The following is a 17,336-nucleotide window of genomic DNA, read 5'->3' on the forward strand; positions in this document are numbered from 1 at the left end:
CCGCCCCCCCCCCCTCCGAAAAATTCAAAAACAATCACACAAAATAAACCCTGTCCAAAAATTGGACTTTGTCATCGGCCAACTTCATTCTTGAAAAAAGGTCACTTTTTTAATCTGGAATTTAAAAAAAATTTTTTTTTTTTTTATCAGTTCAGAACCTCGAAGGTGCGCTGCGGCGCCGACACGGACAGTAGCCTGTCACGCGTTGGCAGGCGCCATCTGCACTTCATCACGCGGACAGATTCTTGTAATAAGCCGTCTCCAATATCAGCCCTTTTCCATTTTTTGGGGGGGGGGGAGGGGGGTTTTCCTCCTTCACCCCCTTTTTGTACAGCCGAGCGCGAGGCGAGTCGTTGCGGTGCGGCCGCGCGGCTTAAAAAGCAGCCGAGTGCGGTTGGCGCGAACACAAGTCGCGCTGGAACCGAGCCACTTAAGCGCCTGTAATAGCATTTTGGAAGTAGTTCCAAATGGAGGCCATTACGCATGGAAAGGAAAAAAAAACAAAAAACAAAAAAAAAAAAAAACAACACAAAAGAAGAAGAAGCGATGCCGCCCGTGCAATCTGATCTGAGCTTTTGAGTCACGCTTGCGGTATGTAGGCCAGTCGTCAATGCTAAAATGGCGCTCACCTTTCCGCCTTCGCTTGCACTCTGTCATCGAGCGCGCGATTCGCCCCTTCTCGTTTACTGCCGTGAAATCCAACTTTGGTCGCGGAGGATGGCGATTTTTTTCAGAGAGCAAAAGATGTCATTTCTTTTGAAAAATAGTGATGGAAACGCGGATTTTTTTTTTTTCCCCCCTTGACGTTGCTTTTCAAAACGATGTCTGAAAATGAGATCTGACTCTTTTTTTTTTTTTTCTCGAAGATATCTTTTGAAATGCCAAACGCAATACAAAAATACAATCTGGACAAAGAAAAATGTTGCAAAAGTTTTTGCAAGCGTGGACTTTCTTTGTCTGTGAAATATGGACGTTTTGCTCCTCCATAAATGAGTGTCAGAACTTTTTAAATGGAAATAATAAAAAATAAAAGCATAACAATTTATCACCAAAAAGTACCACTTAAAACATTTAAAAACGTTTGACGGCGATTGGCGAGTCACCTGTGACGCTCGGCAGGCATGACGACTCGGGATTTGGCGGGCGAGTCCAAGTCCTGCCGGGAAGGGACTTTGGGGTCATTTCTCCTGCCTGCGATTCAGTCGGGCGGGCGATTGCTTTTTGGCCGCCTCCTCTAATTGTCTCCTCCAGCAGACAGGAGGCCCAGCCGCGGCGGCGGGAGAGGTGCCTTTTGGCACCTCCCGAGCCTCCTCGCTCCGGTGAAAGGCCGGCGAGGGGCCAACGCTTGACCCAAACTCTGCATGGTTTTTCAGTCGGGCCGGGGCGAGCGCATTTGCCCGTGTCTGCGGGGGATTTGCCATGTATATACATGAGCGCGGCGGCTTGGGGGAAGCCAATTTAGCTCTGCCGGGAAGACAAAGGAAGAGAACGGAGATGCCGTCCAGGGGCCGGGGGCGAGCCTTAATGGAGCTGGCCGCTAACAAGCTCCATCTCTGGGCTTTAGCTCTGATGTCACCGCTCCCCGCGCCGTCTGCATAATTACCTGCGCCGCGCCCGTCTTCTCAGCAAAGCAATTTGGAGCTGGCGAGGCCCCCCCGACCCCCGCCATTTGCCGAGCGGAAACTTGACGGGTCTTCAGGATGTCTTTTTGTTTCGCGCTGCCAGGTGCCTTGTCGGCAAAATCTTCGGTGCGTGGCGGCTCTTCATTTGTTTGTGAGCGTAACAGGCAAGACGAGGAGGAAGGCGTATTGCTGCTGCACCGGAAAAAACAAATAAATATTTTTTTTTTAATTTGATATCGTGCTAGCATAGGATGAATTTCCCGTTTGAACGTGAGAAGGTTCACGTTAGCCTGTGAAAAGCTCCCTGAAAAAAACGTGACACTTTGTTGCACTTTATTACGTGATCAGTTCTAACAGGAGAATTTTAACGTCACATAATGTGATCATTTTGAAGTTTCACGTTCTCAGAGGATAACTTCTCAGTTTGAATGAGAAGACAAAAGAGGACCTGAAGTGGAAATCGCACTTGAATGTCACCGATAAGCATGACGTGACACTGATGACGCTGTCATCTCGTTCAAATGAAAACTTATCAAATTACCATGTGAGATGGATCAGGTTACAAAATGATATTGACGATATTGATTTGGTCTCGTTATTGCTAATTACAGCTGCAAGAAAATCCAGACCTGACAGTCTGGCTGAAGATTTGCCGCACAAAACACCTGCCGCCTTCTGTATTCCAGAAGAATTCAGACAGGAGTTTGTTTTTGTGAAATTTGACAGGAGTTCCGCACAACGGCGCCTTGGGGTCAAAGGTGAGACAACCACCTCAGGCGCCGTTTCCCTGCGAGTCACCACGGGAAATTCTCCCCGTGAAGTGAAAGCAAATGTCTTGTAAATGAGAACTGCATCTAAATGACTAACAGGCAATTTTATCGCCATCAAAAAGATTCGGCGGCAAAAGGTCACATCCGAGTCCACAATCCGGCTCGGCGGCATCCTCATTTTAGCGCCGTTGGTTGGCTGAGCTCGGACGACCGCTCGATCGATTGCTTTGGTCTGGCGTCGCCGAATGGCCCGCCGGGACAGCGCCAAGCTCGACCATTTGTGTTCCAATTTTTGTCCGTCCGAACGCCACCCGTTTTTTTTTTTTTTGCTTGAGTTTCGACGTAACACAACCCGCCGAAAAGAGGACCGAAGCTTCCTCTTATGCTACTAGCCGAGCCTAGCATCACGAAACAACTTCCGTCCCGTCAAGACAGAAATCGACAAAATGGCGGCGCATTCACACGCCAGAACTCTCCTTGGACCACGTTGGACTCTCCGAACGGGCGCCCGCCTTCGCGGCTCCGTCCGCACTTGCTCTTTCGGCGGATGTCGCGAAAACCTGCCAGCGCCTTCCCGCCGTCAATCAAAGCGAGGTGAACACCTCCGTCAAACCTCGAGCGCCCCGTTGTAAGCTGGCTTTCTTTCTTTCTCTCCTTCTTCATTTCTTTCTTTTCTTTGACGTCTGTGTTAAACAAGGTGTCAGACAAATCCGCGCCCCGCGCGGGGCTTAGCGGGGCTACCTGGGGAAATCACGGCGCTGCGCGAGCGGCTTGTGTCATACATATCCATGATGTCACCTCCGAGTTCGCACGCGCCCGTTTGTGTGTGCCGGCCTCCGCCGAGCTTTGCCGTTCGGCCGACTCGCGGGGGTAATTGGCAGGTTGTCGGCTCCCTGGCCCGGGCCGCTCTCTGGGGGGGGCACTTAGAGTACCCCCCCAAAAAGTGATTTCGTCCAAGAGGTGCGCTGCACATGCCGCGTCATCGCCATCAAACGCGATCTCATCATGAGTCGTAACAATCAGCTTTTTGCACTGAAACCGCAGTAAATCAATTGAATGTAATGCTTTTTTATTTTTTTTAGCCTGCGCAATTGAACTCAACTGAACCGTATTTCTAAAACTGCTGTCGACCAAGTTTGGTACATGGAGCAAAAGTAATTCATACAACAAACAATGCAACAAAAAAAAAAAGACAGTCGGAAGTCTCATGCTGAGTCAGAAACCAAAGAATCAAAATGAGTTTGAAGACGAGTTTGAAAGATGAGCCTGCCGAGTTGGCTTGCCGAACTTTTACTTTGAGAATTTAGTGGAAATTTGTGTGAAAAGCCGTGGCATGTAATTAGTTGAAAAGTGACATTCTGGATTTCTCGGCTTTCATTCGTTTGTTAAAATGTCAGAAAAATCACCATTGTAGGTTTTTGGGAATGTTCGAGAAAAAAAAAACACTTAAAGTTCTATTTTAGAGTCAGAAAAAAAGTGGTTATAAAATGAAATTGCCTTTATTTTTTTATTGGTGGTGGTTGTGGGGTATAAAAAAAATATATCATGCTCCAAATCGGGATTTGTGAGAAGCTGTCAAACCTAATTTGACGTGTATATTTGGCGAGATGGAAATCGCCACGTCAGCTCATGTTTGTATTTGTTGTGCTTTTGTCCATTTTTTTACTTCCTTCATTTGGTTTTGCTTGACACGTGACAATCGTTTAAGCCTGGCAGGATATCCGAATGACTTTCTTATGATTTCTGGCTTGGGAAAATGCCGGGCCAATTGTCCAATTGTTAAATTTGAAAGCTTTTCAGGGCACAGCTCAACTCCGTCCTGCCGATCCGGCTGAATCATCGTTAATCATCGCATTGTCGTGTCCGTCGAGTCCGCCTCAAGCCGCCTTTTGTGTTTTGCCAGTCGCTCGAGGAAAGGCCTCGTCGCTTTCTCGTGCGTCGGCCGCGCGCACGACAGCAAAGTCGGTTTGCTGTCGTGCCGACGTCACATGTCGGGCTGGGAAGGAGCCCGTTTTCCATTCTGGGGACCGTCGTTTTGAACGCAGCTTCGCCGCCCGTTGGGCCGCTTAAGTCAAGCCGCTCGTCTGAGAATGACAGCGAGTGGCAAACAAATTCGGAGCGTTGAGAAGAATTGGCCCTCCTCGATCCAAATGACTCATTTGCCGCCGGAAGGCAAACTGGCAGCGGCCGCAAACGCGTTAGCGCTGCCGTCGGCCTGTCGAAGTGCTTTGCGCCCTCATAGCCGGAGCGGCGATAACAATCAGTTAATGGGGCCGATGGGATGGCAGTCAGTCAGGCTGACCCTCTGTTGCTTTCGGAAGAACAATGGGACGCGTCCCCGTCAGCGCGAGAGGCGGCTTCCTCCAGCATGCCGGAACCCAAAATCCAAGACCGAAGCGGCGCGCGCTCACAGAGTCGCAGTCAGCCGGAGCAAAACAAACGCAAACGCTCCAGCGGTTTGGAATCGTCGAGACGATACTTTCTCGTCTGCATCCGCCACGGCGTCGCTTATTCCCACCTCCGGACCGGGACCCGGTCGGGAGAACGCGAGCTCTTCGGATTCTGTCGTGCCGATCGACTCGCAATGTATCCAACGCGCGGCGGCTTTGTGGCCGAACCGCTTCAATGCGCGCGGGCACGCGATCAGCCGACGCGGATTTGGTGGGTGAATTTGGGATTTTCTCGCTCAGGAACACGAAACGATGAGGGCTTGACAGGAACGAACACCTGGATGCGCTCCATTGGCACTGGAGCAGCGTGGCGGCCATGTTTGTGGATTCTTTGGCATTGTGTCGGCCATGTTTGGAGAGTGTGTTGGCCATGTTTTTTTTGTTTTTGTACAAAATAGTTGATTTGCTGACACTGGCCGCTTCATTAGGTACACATCCCTATGAAAAATGGTGCGCAGATAAGAAGGCGTTTTGATTGACACTCTCTAGTAGGCATTAGTTGAACAAACACGTCTTATTGCGCTCGTTGTCAAAAGAGCGCTTTGTAATATTTTGAATCTGGCCTTCTTAGCAGGACTTTCACGGTCGAGCAGAAGCCTCTTCAGTTGACGTGGCGCATCGGTGTCGGGAGCTTCACGGGCGGCTTGCCGTCAATCGCCCGCTGGTCTTTCGGGGCGTTGGCGCGCAAGGCAAAACCAACTGTGGCACATTCCTGTGACGCATCAGCGCCGGAGTAAATCGGACCATCATGGCTTCATTCACATTGGAACAAAGCGCGGCCCAATCAAGGTGAGCGAGCGCATGCGGCGGCAAACTGGCTGCGCCGTGTCAGGGTGGAGCCTCGCCCGCCTCGTCGAGGCCGGCGCTTGCCAAGCGTTCGCGTCATCGGCTGTGCCGTGAGAACTGAGAACAGTGCAGCGTTTTCAAAACAATGACAATGAACGGAAGCTCAGAAAGTTGCTCTAAAAACGCACGCATCCAAACTGACCGGATCGAAAATGAAGTCAAAAAGCAACTGGAACGGGAAAATCTGTACTATGCCGACCGCGGGGCGATTCCCTCGCCTCGCTCGTACGAACGGCATGCGCGGCTCCTCGCCTGGAGTTTGTTCAGACACGACTTACGCCATGAAGGCGTCTGGCCGTCTCTTCCCGCCCGCCGTCGTCATCCGGCCGCTCGGTGGGAAACTCGCGCGCCCGCTTCGCCTTTGGCCCTGCGGCGAGCCTCCCTTTTCTGAACGTGTCACTCGGCTTTCCAGCTGTCAATCAAATGGAAATCCCTCGATAATAGCAAAGCGATGCGGCTCGGGGCCCGGCCCTGTTTTATTTCTTACACGGAGGAGCTAATGTGTTTATTTGCTTTGTTGGGGGCCTCAACATGCCTGAAAAGTCACCGAGCAAAGCGCAAAGGGTGAAAACGTTTGGATTTTTAAGGGGTCCTGAATGCAAACAAACAAACAAAGAAATAAAAAAGCCCCCGACACCAGTTTGACCGATCGGCATGAAATTCGGCGGTCTTGTCTACTTCAAGAGGACCCGCGAAAAAGTCTCACAGACCCGCGCCTTCAATTCAACAAGTCAGTCGGTCATTTTGGGTTTGAAGTGTGACTCAGCTAGCAAGAGCAGAAGAGTAGCGGCAAAAATTTCAGAAGTGGCTCCGCGGAACTTGGTTCGTTTGGCCGTCGACCAGGTCGGGTGAAAAATGTTCACGCGGCAATTGATCCCGCCACCACCCAAAGCGGCGCCTTAAAGTGTTAGCGCTAGGATGCTAACGCGGCGCTAGCTCACCCAGGTTAACATTCCGAGCGCGTAAACCTGTCCGTATTAACGTGCGCAGAACATCTTGCTAAAAGGTTTGCTATGCGAAGGGGACAAAGAGTGTGCCAAAAGATTCTTGTCGCCCCGGCAACCGGGGGATATACACACTACCTGCGTATTGTTGAAGGGAGAGGCCCGAGGCAGACAAGTTAATCCTCTCCAGGAAACCAATTACTCTATAGACTCACCTGTCTCTTGCTAGCCCCGCCCCCGTAACGACATCGCGCCGGCTGGCGTCCATCTTGGCCGCGGGACACGCGGAGGAATGACTTGAACCCCTCACGTAAACGTCGGGACGACCGGGGCGCCCGCTCGAAGCCGAGATGAGATTTGCCGGCGTGTTTTAGCGGAAGAGAAGATACGAAATTGAGATGCGTGCGGGCGGACCGAATCCTTGAAGGTGCGGATGCTGACTCATCCTGACTCACCCCCCAAAAAGGCACGACAATGTCAATTAAGGCTTGGACGGCCTGCGGCGACCGCTCGCCCGGTGAACAGCAATCTTTTTTTTTTTTTTTTAATAATTTTCGTTTGAAACGCAAACACGTCATTTGTGGCTAGAAAGAAAGGGGGCAAAATTAGCTTTGGATTGTGCTTGTGAATGTTTCCTCACCAACTTTCTGACTCATTTAAGTCCAAGGGAAACCACGCGTCACCTATTTGAATTTTTTGACTCCCCCTCCCCCCATAAAGAATCCCAAAAATTGGAAGCAGATACGAGCGCTTCCTCTCTCGTCTGAGTGGCGACTGGAGCCTCCCCTCCGACGAGCCTCAGCGGGCGTCGTCGGAGGCGCGCGTTCGTCCGATCAAGCCAAACTTTGGCGGCCGAGGCTGATTTTCTCACTTGCTGCGATTCGGCGTGCTTCCATGAGACGCTAAATGCAAATTTAGGTCGCTGATGGAGACGACCGCGAGGGTTCAACTCGTGCACCCTCTTCGTCGCCCTCGTTTTTCGTCCTTTGCTGTGGTTTAGCGTGCACGCACATGTCTCCACTTCATCGCGATGCCACATTTGGATGTTAGGTGAACAACTGGCTGAATTCCATCGGGAAAAAATGCGAACGTTTTCTTCCATGAAGCAGACATATCTGGATGGCAAATAAACTTGTCATGTCACCTAAAGTGAAATTGTGCAACAGAATTTGAGAACATGTTTTGGAATGAGATTTTGATTTGCGGCACGAGTTTGATGTCTTCAACATGGTCCTCTTAAAAAAATAAAATTGACGCATCATTGTAATTACTGTGTTGTAAACAAACCAATATAATAAAAAAAATGGGAATTGTTGCAAATGACAGGCAAGGCACCACTGTAATGAAAAGTATTGATTATAATATAATTTTGGGGAGAGGAAAAACTAATCTGTGAAAATTCACAATTTGTCTTGTTTTGAGCTTTTAGCAGCCCGAAATGAAAAACTCAATTTTAAAAAATGTTGTTCTCAAAACAAAACAAAACAAAACAAAAAAAAACACATTCATCAAGATATATTTTTTCACCACCCCAAATGTTTTAGTTGTTTGCAAATCTCCAAATGTTTTTAATTTTCTTTCATCAGAATTTCTACTTAACCGATGCAATTGTTTTGATTTTCAGAATATTCAGGATGGCTTCAGTCATTTTAAAACTGCGTTTGATTCCTTACATCTCCCCAAATTTTGTTTTCCTGTCAGATTTTGATTTATTCATCCAGTTTTTCACTGTTTGTCATTGATCCCCTTTATATTAAAAAAAAAAATCTTATTCATAAGGTTTATCCCTAGTATTTATTTATATCCCTCTCACACACACACACACACACTGGCATGCTCCGGAGCGGCCCACTAGTGCCCCCTCTCGAGCATGCCGGAGGCCCCTGAAGCCGCTGCAAATCTTTCTTGTAATCGGCTGTTGCGCTTTGGAGCAAACGTGCGAAGCAGGACGGCGGTGGCACCCCAAAAAAAAAAAAAAAAAAAAAACCCCCACTGCCCAAAAGTTCCTAATCAAAATTAACATTGGACATTTTATACTCGCCTTGTTATTGTTGTTAGACTTGCAAATTTGTTACAAAAGTGTTACAATACGGCCACATGTGCAGGCAGGAAGTGGAAAAGAAAATGTTTGGAGGATTTTAAAATCCTAATCTGAAATAAGGTGTTTAAAAACAACAACAAAAAGGCAGTTTTAAGCAGGGTGCGACATTAAACAGCGGCCCGATGGCCCGGGGCTGGCACCTGAAGTTGACTGATGCTGGCCTGACCGCTCTACCACTTAATAATGAGTGGAAATCAACACGTCGCTGAATGGGATTACTTTCAATCAAGGGACACAAACGAAATAAAAAGCCTTCGCGTTGGATCCCGCTCAGTGTAAGAAAATGAACCAAAAAGGAATCCAATCTGAAAGGGGTACTAAATACAAATGCTGGGGGGAAAAAATAAGACGACAGCTTTGTTTTTCAACGATGGTGACGACCGCGTATGTTGTATTCTGCCCCCTAGTGACCAAGCGCACAACGCCCATCGAGTCAACCAAACCGCTTGATTCTTTACATTTGATATTTTTTAATCTCACAATTTTTTTTTTTTCCCGCTAAGTCTTTTACACGTGCGCAATATGCGGACACCCGTGCATGCGCACGCTCTCGAGATCTGAGGCCCGCCCGACACGCGATTTACGGCGGGGAAGGTCAAACGGAACGCATTAGGCCCGTTCCGAGGAAGACGCCGCAAGACTTACGAAGTGACGGGACGCTCGCTGACACTCGCCTCTTCAATAACCGTCAAGCGGCCCCGGGGAGTGGAGTGGGGGCATTTCATGGCACGCGCAGGGGGTTTATTCAGAAACGTGTCCCGCGATGTCATGATTTTGACGTGACGTTCCATCCCGCATTTCTTTTTCTTTTAATCTGACGTGCGTTTAGTTTGATCCCCGAATCCAACTGCAAATACGCGCTTTTGTTTTCTTTTTTTGTCTTTCGTCTCTCCCACATTCTTCCCCCTCCTGATTACATTCGATCTTGATTTGTCCCTCCCCTCAGCAAACGTTTTGCTCGCTTTAAATGTCATGATGACTTGAGTTTTGTTTTGTATTTTGAAGCATTTTCCACATTTACATATTTTCTCGGTGGACTCATTCAGCACCAAACTGTTGTTTCTGTTCCATCTGTGGCTTAGCAATCTGCTTGCTGTGCCCGGGCCCGCTTTTTGATGGACTTGGCTCACTTGCCCCCCCCCGCGCCCCAAATTGCCTCCTGCTTGCTAACTCAGCGTATGACGGCTTCTGCGACCAGGCGTCCTGCTCTCTCGCTTTCTTCCTTTGGTGTTTACATCCACCTTTATAACTGTGGAATGACAAACACAGACATAAACGGGCTAAGTTGTGCGCACACACGCACACACACACACACACACACACACACACACACACACACACACGCACTTGCTTCTGGACAGTGTCAGGCCCACTTCAAAGTGGACCATCTTCTCTTTACAAGCCTGATGAGGCTCTTCATCAACGTCTCTCGGGGCAACGAGTACTTGGCGCTGCCGTGTGTGTGTGTGTGTGTGTGTGTGTGTGTGTGTGTGTGTGTGTGTGTGTGTGTGTGTGTGTGTGTGTGTGTGAGTCTGCCAGAACTTTCTGATGTTGAATTCTTTTTATCCGGGCTTGCTTGCTGAGATACGTGGACGGACAATGTTCCACGTTTGCATCCCACATCATCATTCTCTATTGAAGCGAATGCAGTTGCCATTAATCTGTTCAAATCATTTTTTTTTATTTCATTTATTTCTTTATTTTTGCCGTTGTTTGATTCACTCCAATGGACATCGTGCTGCTCCTTCTGTCCTGTGCGAATTGGCCACCGGGAGGCAGTACGACACAGACATTGATGCTATTCGTTAGCCTGTCTATGGCGGCTGTTGGCATGAAGCCGTGCGAACTTTCAAAAGGCTGATTTATGAAGTTGTTTTAAAATAGACAAAGTGTCATTTGAATGACATCCGAGTCCGGTGAGTTGACTTTGTACAACTGCATGCGCGCTGTCGTCATGGTAGCGGGCAAATGAGTAATCACTCGGGAAGGGTGTTGACACGAAGAACGGAGAAAAAGGTAGTCGGTCCTTCGCTAAACAGAGCAGCTCCCACGCTCACGCTCACACTGCCGCCTTTGTACGAGGACTCAGCCCATCCGACACGCACTGATTAAAACCTGAATGGCTTCTCATTCCTCGTCGATGTCTTGGTGCAGCAGCACGTGGCTCATTGCCCAAGGCGAGATATTTGTGCACTAGGTTCCCCTTTTAGTCGCAATTGTTTGTGATCGTGAGGGAGTTTGATTCGTCCAAATGTGACATCGGTTCGTCAGAAGCCCCTGTGCAGCGCATTCATTGCTCCTCCTCACAAGAATGAACCCCCCCCCCGCCCCCACCCCCAAAGTCTGGAAAGAGGTCGCTCGGCTCATATCTGGGATGTGTGCGAGATGAGGTCAGAAAGCTTCGGATCCCGCATTCCGTGGGCATCGGCACCATGCAATTTCATCCCCTCGCAAAAAGAAAAAGCAGAAATGTCTGGGTCAGCTCATGTCGAGGATAAAGAAGGTACACGCTTACTGGCCTTTGTCACAAGACCTTGGATAGTTCATTCCGTGCATCTACTCAATGCAATCTTTCAAAGAATTTTTTTTTTGGGGGGAATTATTTGTTGATGAATTTGGGTCTTATTCTACAGCGTCCCTAATGAAGCGGCCTCAACAATTACGGTACCATAATCATGTCATAAGATAAGGAAAATTCAGTTGGGATTTTCGCCCACAAAAATTTCCTTCTCGTCTCTGTTTTTTGTAAAATTAGATGGTCTTTTTTTCTAAAATCTAAGTTTTATATTGTCTTGCATTCAGTCACGGTGATACATTTTTGGCCGGGCTTGATTCCACACGGCACCACATTGATATATTTTAATTCTCAGCTTGTTTGGGTTTTTTTTTCCCAATTCCTCCTGATTTGATCTGATGTATTCAGACTCAAAATTGTTTTTAGGATGCAATTTTGCCCTCATTTTGGGGGCTTATTGGCAAACTTACAGGCCCTTAACAAGGCTGTCGTTTGTTTTGTTTTTTTTTCTCCCTCGATGTATGAAAAGGTGCAGTTGAAGAAGCCAAAACAAACAAAAGGCAACACAAAAGGCCCACTTTGAATCAACTGGAGTTTTTCTTTGCGGCCCATTCAAACATTCGGCTAATATTTGTGATGTCTTCCAACCGTGCCCATTTTTTTTTTCTTTCCTCTTCTTCTTTCAGTCTGAAAAATGAGTCACTCCAAGGCGTTTTCGCTGCAGAGTAAACCGTGCAGAAAGTGCCATTCATCAAGCGGCTCGGCGACCTGTTGTTTCTGCACACACAGAAAAAGAAGAGCCGGTTTGGAGCGCCGCTGTTGATTTTTGGCCCGCACACAGCGATTTCCACTTCAGGTAAGGCGGCGTGGCGTTGACGACTTGGAGCTAAACACGTTGTCCTACGGCGCGAAAGCTTTCTCACCATGCCGGCGCACCACGTTGACATTTTTTGTCTGTGTGACGCCAAACTGTCAATCACAAGAGCGATTTTGTCGCCGCCCTTTTGGACTGCTGCGGAATAAAGTTGGATGGCCGCTCCATCGAGTGCTGGCCCTGAAGTGCAAAACACCCAAAAACAAATAACGAAACACAACAGCAAGTACCAAAACACAAAAGCCCCAAAATATAATCACAACAACAAATGAAAAAAAATCTACATACAAAAATCACCAAAACCAAACAATCATGACATCACGACAGCCAATTGACAAAGAAATCCCCCCGCCGCTGTCTTCCGATCGCAAGAAACAAAAGCATCCGCTGCAGCATCGCGATGTTGCGCGCGGTCGTCGCATTCTCAATATTTCGTCCTTCGCCCCATTTTGAAGCTCAAGAGAAAACATGGATGACGACCCCAAAATGTCCATCAAACGTCGCGGCCCTTTGGGACAGTCCAAATGTTGACATTTGATGTGTTTACGTGTCACAAGACGGCGCGCCGTCATCACAACGAATTCAAATTGTCGCTTTTTCCCGGAAAAGCCGGAAAAAGCTCTTTTCTTTGCTTCTGCGGCCGCGCGTCAAAACAAATTCAGCGCCGAATCCGCCCTGGAAGTGAGGATGAGGAAGGTGTGACGGCTTCTTCCTCTCACACCTTCGTCACTGAGGAATTTGTTGATCCGCGGTGCGGAGCCGTGACCTGGAATGACGCTCGGAGCCCTCCGGTCAACACGGATTAGCCGACAGCCTCCCCTCGGGGCAAACACGCACGCACGCGCGCACAGATAACAAGACGGCCTAATGGCACTTTGCACATTAGCTGCTCGTTAGCAGCCAGTCATTAGCATTGTTACCACAAGTCTTTAGCCCAACAATGCAACAGCCGGGGACTATTTGGTCTCGTATCACAAGTTTATTTTGGGACAAAAAAACCCCAAACAAACAAAAAAAAAAAAAAGCTTTCCTGTTACTTACGATTTTTTTGACATTTTACGTTGCGTGAACAAGCCTTTAAAATAACCTCAATGCAAATTTGGCCAAGACTCTTTATCGCTAAACTCCTTTGCATTTTCAAAAGATCTTCGTCTCTCTGGGTTTTTTTCATTGCCTTTGACTCGGTTTCGATCATCATGAGATAAGAACAGAAAGCTCGTCGCATAACAATGCCTCGAAGAATGACTTGACATCGGTGCGAGCGTCCCAAAAGAGGCGAGGCCCGCTTGCCTGAAGGCTGCAAGCAAAACATATTCGGCGTGCGAACGCGAGCTAAAAGCATCTGACACCTGCCACGGGGTCGTTCCGGTCGCGAAACAAAACTGTGAAGATTTTTACGGCGAGGGTCAAAGTTAAAGAAGATACGTCGAAGCGAACCCTGTTGAGTGGACTGATTTGCAACAATTTGCTTTCCCAGCTCTCGTCGGGGTGACACGCGCAGGAAGCCACGACTGTCAGCGGCGCAAAGGAGGCTCAGGTGGCGCGCCCCCAGCTAGCTTCGGCTGCCCGCCCTCCTCCCCGCCGATGTCGCCGACACGTCACGTGTCATGTGGGCTCGTCACCCGGCGCCGGCTCCGTCTTGACGCCTCGGGCGGGACGTGGGCGTGAAACGGGCCGTCCGGCTGACACACGGCGAAGACGACTGCTTTCACGGGGGGGGCGGAGTTTGCCGCAGGGCCTGCAGCACCTGGGAAACTCGGCTCAGAGCTCCATTTAAGGTTTGGGATGGTTGCTTTTCAAAATGCTCATTTTTATATAGACACACACACAAACAAACCACAACGATTATACGTCTTACATCATTGTGACTACCCGGTGACACGTGTAGTCACCCTATCGGGTGCCATGTTTGTCCTGCGAGGGCTCACAAAGTACATTAATGATTCGAGAAGGTCCTCCTGGACGGATTCAAGTGATCACTAAATAGCCCGTGACCTTTCCAATTGGGATGATGATGATGATGATGATGAAGACGGCTGAGTGAAGGCTTGCTTTGGAGGGGGGGGGGGGGGGGCGATTAGGTCGAGGCGTTGGGACGCACGTGCGCTCCTGTCGTAAGCTTCACGTAACCATTCACTCAGCATCAACACGCGCGCCGCAATGTGTGGACGACCCCGCGCTGGAATGTCGTCGTGCAAGCGCGTTGATGCTTGCCAGCCAAATCATTTCAGATCGTCGCAAAAAAACTTTCATCTCGAGCAACCGTGTTCTCGTTTCAATTTGGAATCGTAAATGTCGAAATGACAGCAGACCAGCAGGATGTTTTTGTTTGTTTCTTGAGACGTTCCTTAAATCGATCGATACTTTCACTGATTGAAAAGTTTCTCCCGTCTGCACGTAATCCCGCTTTTTTTTTTTTTTTTTTCTACACAGGCCAAACTGCTCTCCCGGATCAGAGAGGAAGCCAGTTCACCTTAACAAGGTAACCAGAGCTCTGCGGTCCAATGTGGACCAGCTGCAGCGGCTCATGTGGGACCTTACGAGGGATTTGGGGGCGCCCGCCTGGAGTTTAATTGAGCATTAATTACAAATAGCGCAATTTCCCCCCCAAAAATGGGGACCCTCATTTTCGGATTGCTCTCTTTGTTGTCTCATTTGGGCTGACTTCCTGCGCCGTCCACTTTGTTTACAATCTCCATCTCGTGGCCGTAAAGGAAAATCTAGCCTTGATTTCGCAATCGGGTCGACGCCCACCCGGTTGCGATTCATCCGCCGCGCGCGGCTGGATCGCGCATTTTCATTTTTGACGCTCTTTCAAATGTAACATCATGCGCATTCGGCCTTCAATGTAGTCCCTCGTTCTGCCGCGGCATTCCTTGTTCACGCTTGCTCTCTTCTGCTAGATCGCACAACATAATGTGGATTTTCAGCCATGGCGAGCGGGTTTGGTAGCTCGTGATGAATTTGGGTTCACGTGCCGCCAAAGTAAATAAAAAGTGCGGGCCAGGTCATTAGGGGCTAAAACGAAGACGCGCTAATGGTGTCGGTGACGGTTCATCCTCTGAGTGGCACCCAAACGTGCACTCCCGGAAGGTCAAATGTCCACGGGCGCTTTCATCCGGTCCACGCCCAAGGGGAGATGAATGGACGCTCGTATACAGACGCTGACACGTCAAAGGTGCGATAGCGTAAACAGCACTCAGTCCGCCGAGGCCCCCGATGATCTTTTTGGAAGCCGCAAAGCCAAAGCGGGACCACCGACGCGATGGAATTGATCAGAAGGGAGAGCAACTCTGGCCAAAGGCTTGCAGACGCAATTTCTTTGTTGTTGTTGTTCATATTCAAAACACAATGCGTGTTTGTCGAAAAAATCGTGAGCACGCTAATGTTCAACTCTCCCGCCCCGCAGCGAGGCCTCTTGTATGGGCTTTATTTTGGGAGCCAGTGCCGAAGAAGGCCAGTCATGCCCAGAACGTTTCTATACTATGTCGCCAAGGCCGTATCGCTGACCTGAAAAAAGGACTTTTCTTGGAGATGTAAAATATGAGTGACCCCGCAATCCTGAACAAATGTTTGCTGCATTTACTCACTTGAATTTATTCATGTCTAAATTTCACATTCAAGGGTCAAAAGAAACACCCGCCGTCCGTCCCTCAAAAGGCAACGACAAATTCGGATGAAGTGGAGTCCCGAATGTTGTCAAAAGTCAATCCCAGACTTGATCTAACGCATTGTCCGGTTGACATTGTCTCTTCTGCCTCCTCCTCAGGCGGCGCCAGCTCCTGTCTGCGTTCCGCACTTCTCAGCTCCGCCATTGGCCGGGCCGCCAGCGGAGGAGTCCTACACGGCCAAGGTGTGCGCAGCGGCGCCAGACGCGCCCCTCGTACAGCGGAAGCCAAAAGCCAACGACCCGCCGTTTCTCCGTGTCCCCTCCAGCCAGTTTACCCTCCAGGAAAGAACGGGAGCACCGTCCGCAGGTGGTGCGCCGCTCCCCCCCAGACTCTGCGGTTCTCGTCCGCCTCAAGGCGCAGATGGCCAAGGTGCGCAGCAAGATGTCTGACGTCAAGAGCCAGGTGCTGGAGGCCCGCGCGGCCAGCGACATGAGACCGGGCCCGTCGGGAATCTTCGGGGCCGACGGGACGCCCTTTCGTTGCATCATCACACCGAGCATCACTTTTAGAATGCACGGAAACTGACATTCGTGCTGCGAAAGAAAAGACTTTTTGCACACTTTACAAGCGTCCATTCCCTTTTTGTGCACTGAGCCATATTTGGTGTTTGAATGACGTGACCCTCACCGAGTGGTTATTTTGGACTTCCAGGATGCGGTACGGGTGCACGTCTTGTTGCGAGTGGTCTGGTTTTGTTTGCAATTTAGCCACGGGAAACAACGCCACCACCTGGAATTGTGAACTTGACCTTTTGTTTGTTGCCAATGCACTGATCCTTGTTTTTCACGTAATAAAGGCAATTTTAGCATCGTCTGATTTATTCACCAATGCTGTGCTGTGAGGTTGTGGGTGGCTTGCAAGGGGCCGCGGGCTCAATCCCTCACAATATACAGTACAAGCACTACTAGTTGGGCTTCAGATCAGGCTGGTAGTTTAAAGTTTTCAAAGGATAAAACAAACACGTAAAGAAAAGCGTTTTTTTTTTTTTTTTAAACCGAAAAAAACTACCATTTATAGAAAGGCGTTTTTGGCCCAAAAAGAACGACCATGTATAGTAAGGCGTTTTTAGCCGAAAAAAACGACAAGGTATAGGAAGGCGTTCTTAGTCCGAAAAAAAAACGACCATGTTTCATAAGGCGTTTTTAGCCGAAAAAAACGACGATGTAAAAAAACGACCATGTATAGTAAGGCGTTTTTGGCCGAAAAAAAAGACCATGTATAGTAAGCCATTTTTAGCCCAAAAAAACGACCATGTATAGCAAGGCGTTTTTAGCACGAAAAAAACGAAGTAGTATAGTAAGGCTTTTTTAGCCGAAAAAAACGACATAGTATAGTATGCCTTCTTTGGCACGAAAAAAACGACATAGTATAGTAAGGCTTTTTTAGCCGAAAAAAACGACATAGTATAGTAAGGCGTTTTTAGCGAAAAAAAAAAACGACATAGTATAGTATGCCGTTTTTGGCACGAAAAAAACGACATAGTATAGTAAGGCGTTTTTAGCATGAAAAAAACGACATAGTATCGTAAGGCGTTTTTGGCACG

General features: G+C 48.7%; 1 long non-coding RNA gene across 4 annotated transcripts; it reads left to right on the forward strand.

Moving 5' to 3' along the window:
• The first annotated feature begins 2,476 nt into the window (after window positions 1-2,476).
• LOC109516730 (uncharacterized) lies at window positions 2,477-15,960 on the forward strand. 4 transcript variants are annotated; one of them, XR_002168403.1, is made up of 5 exons: window positions 2,477-2,986; window positions 5,414-5,631; window positions 11,935-12,104; window positions 14,556-14,604; window positions 15,892-15,960. It is a non-coding gene; the product is annotated as an uncharacterized LOC109516730 (long non-coding RNA). The 4 variants fall into 4 exon arrangements; XR_002168404.1 differs by having other exon boundaries at window positions 5,417-5,631; XR_002168400.1 differs by lacking the exon at window positions 5,414-5,631.
• Window positions 15,961-17,336: the final 1,376 nt, after the last annotated feature.

The sequence above is a fragment of the Hippocampus comes genome, unplaced genomic scaffold, assembly GCF_001891065.2.
Source record: "Hippocampus comes isolate QL1 unplaced genomic scaffold, H_comes_QL1_v1.1 scaffold33, whole genome shotgun sequence".
In the NCBI taxonomy this organism is placed as follows: Eukaryota; Metazoa; Chordata; class Actinopteri; order Syngnathiformes; family Syngnathidae; genus Hippocampus; species Hippocampus comes.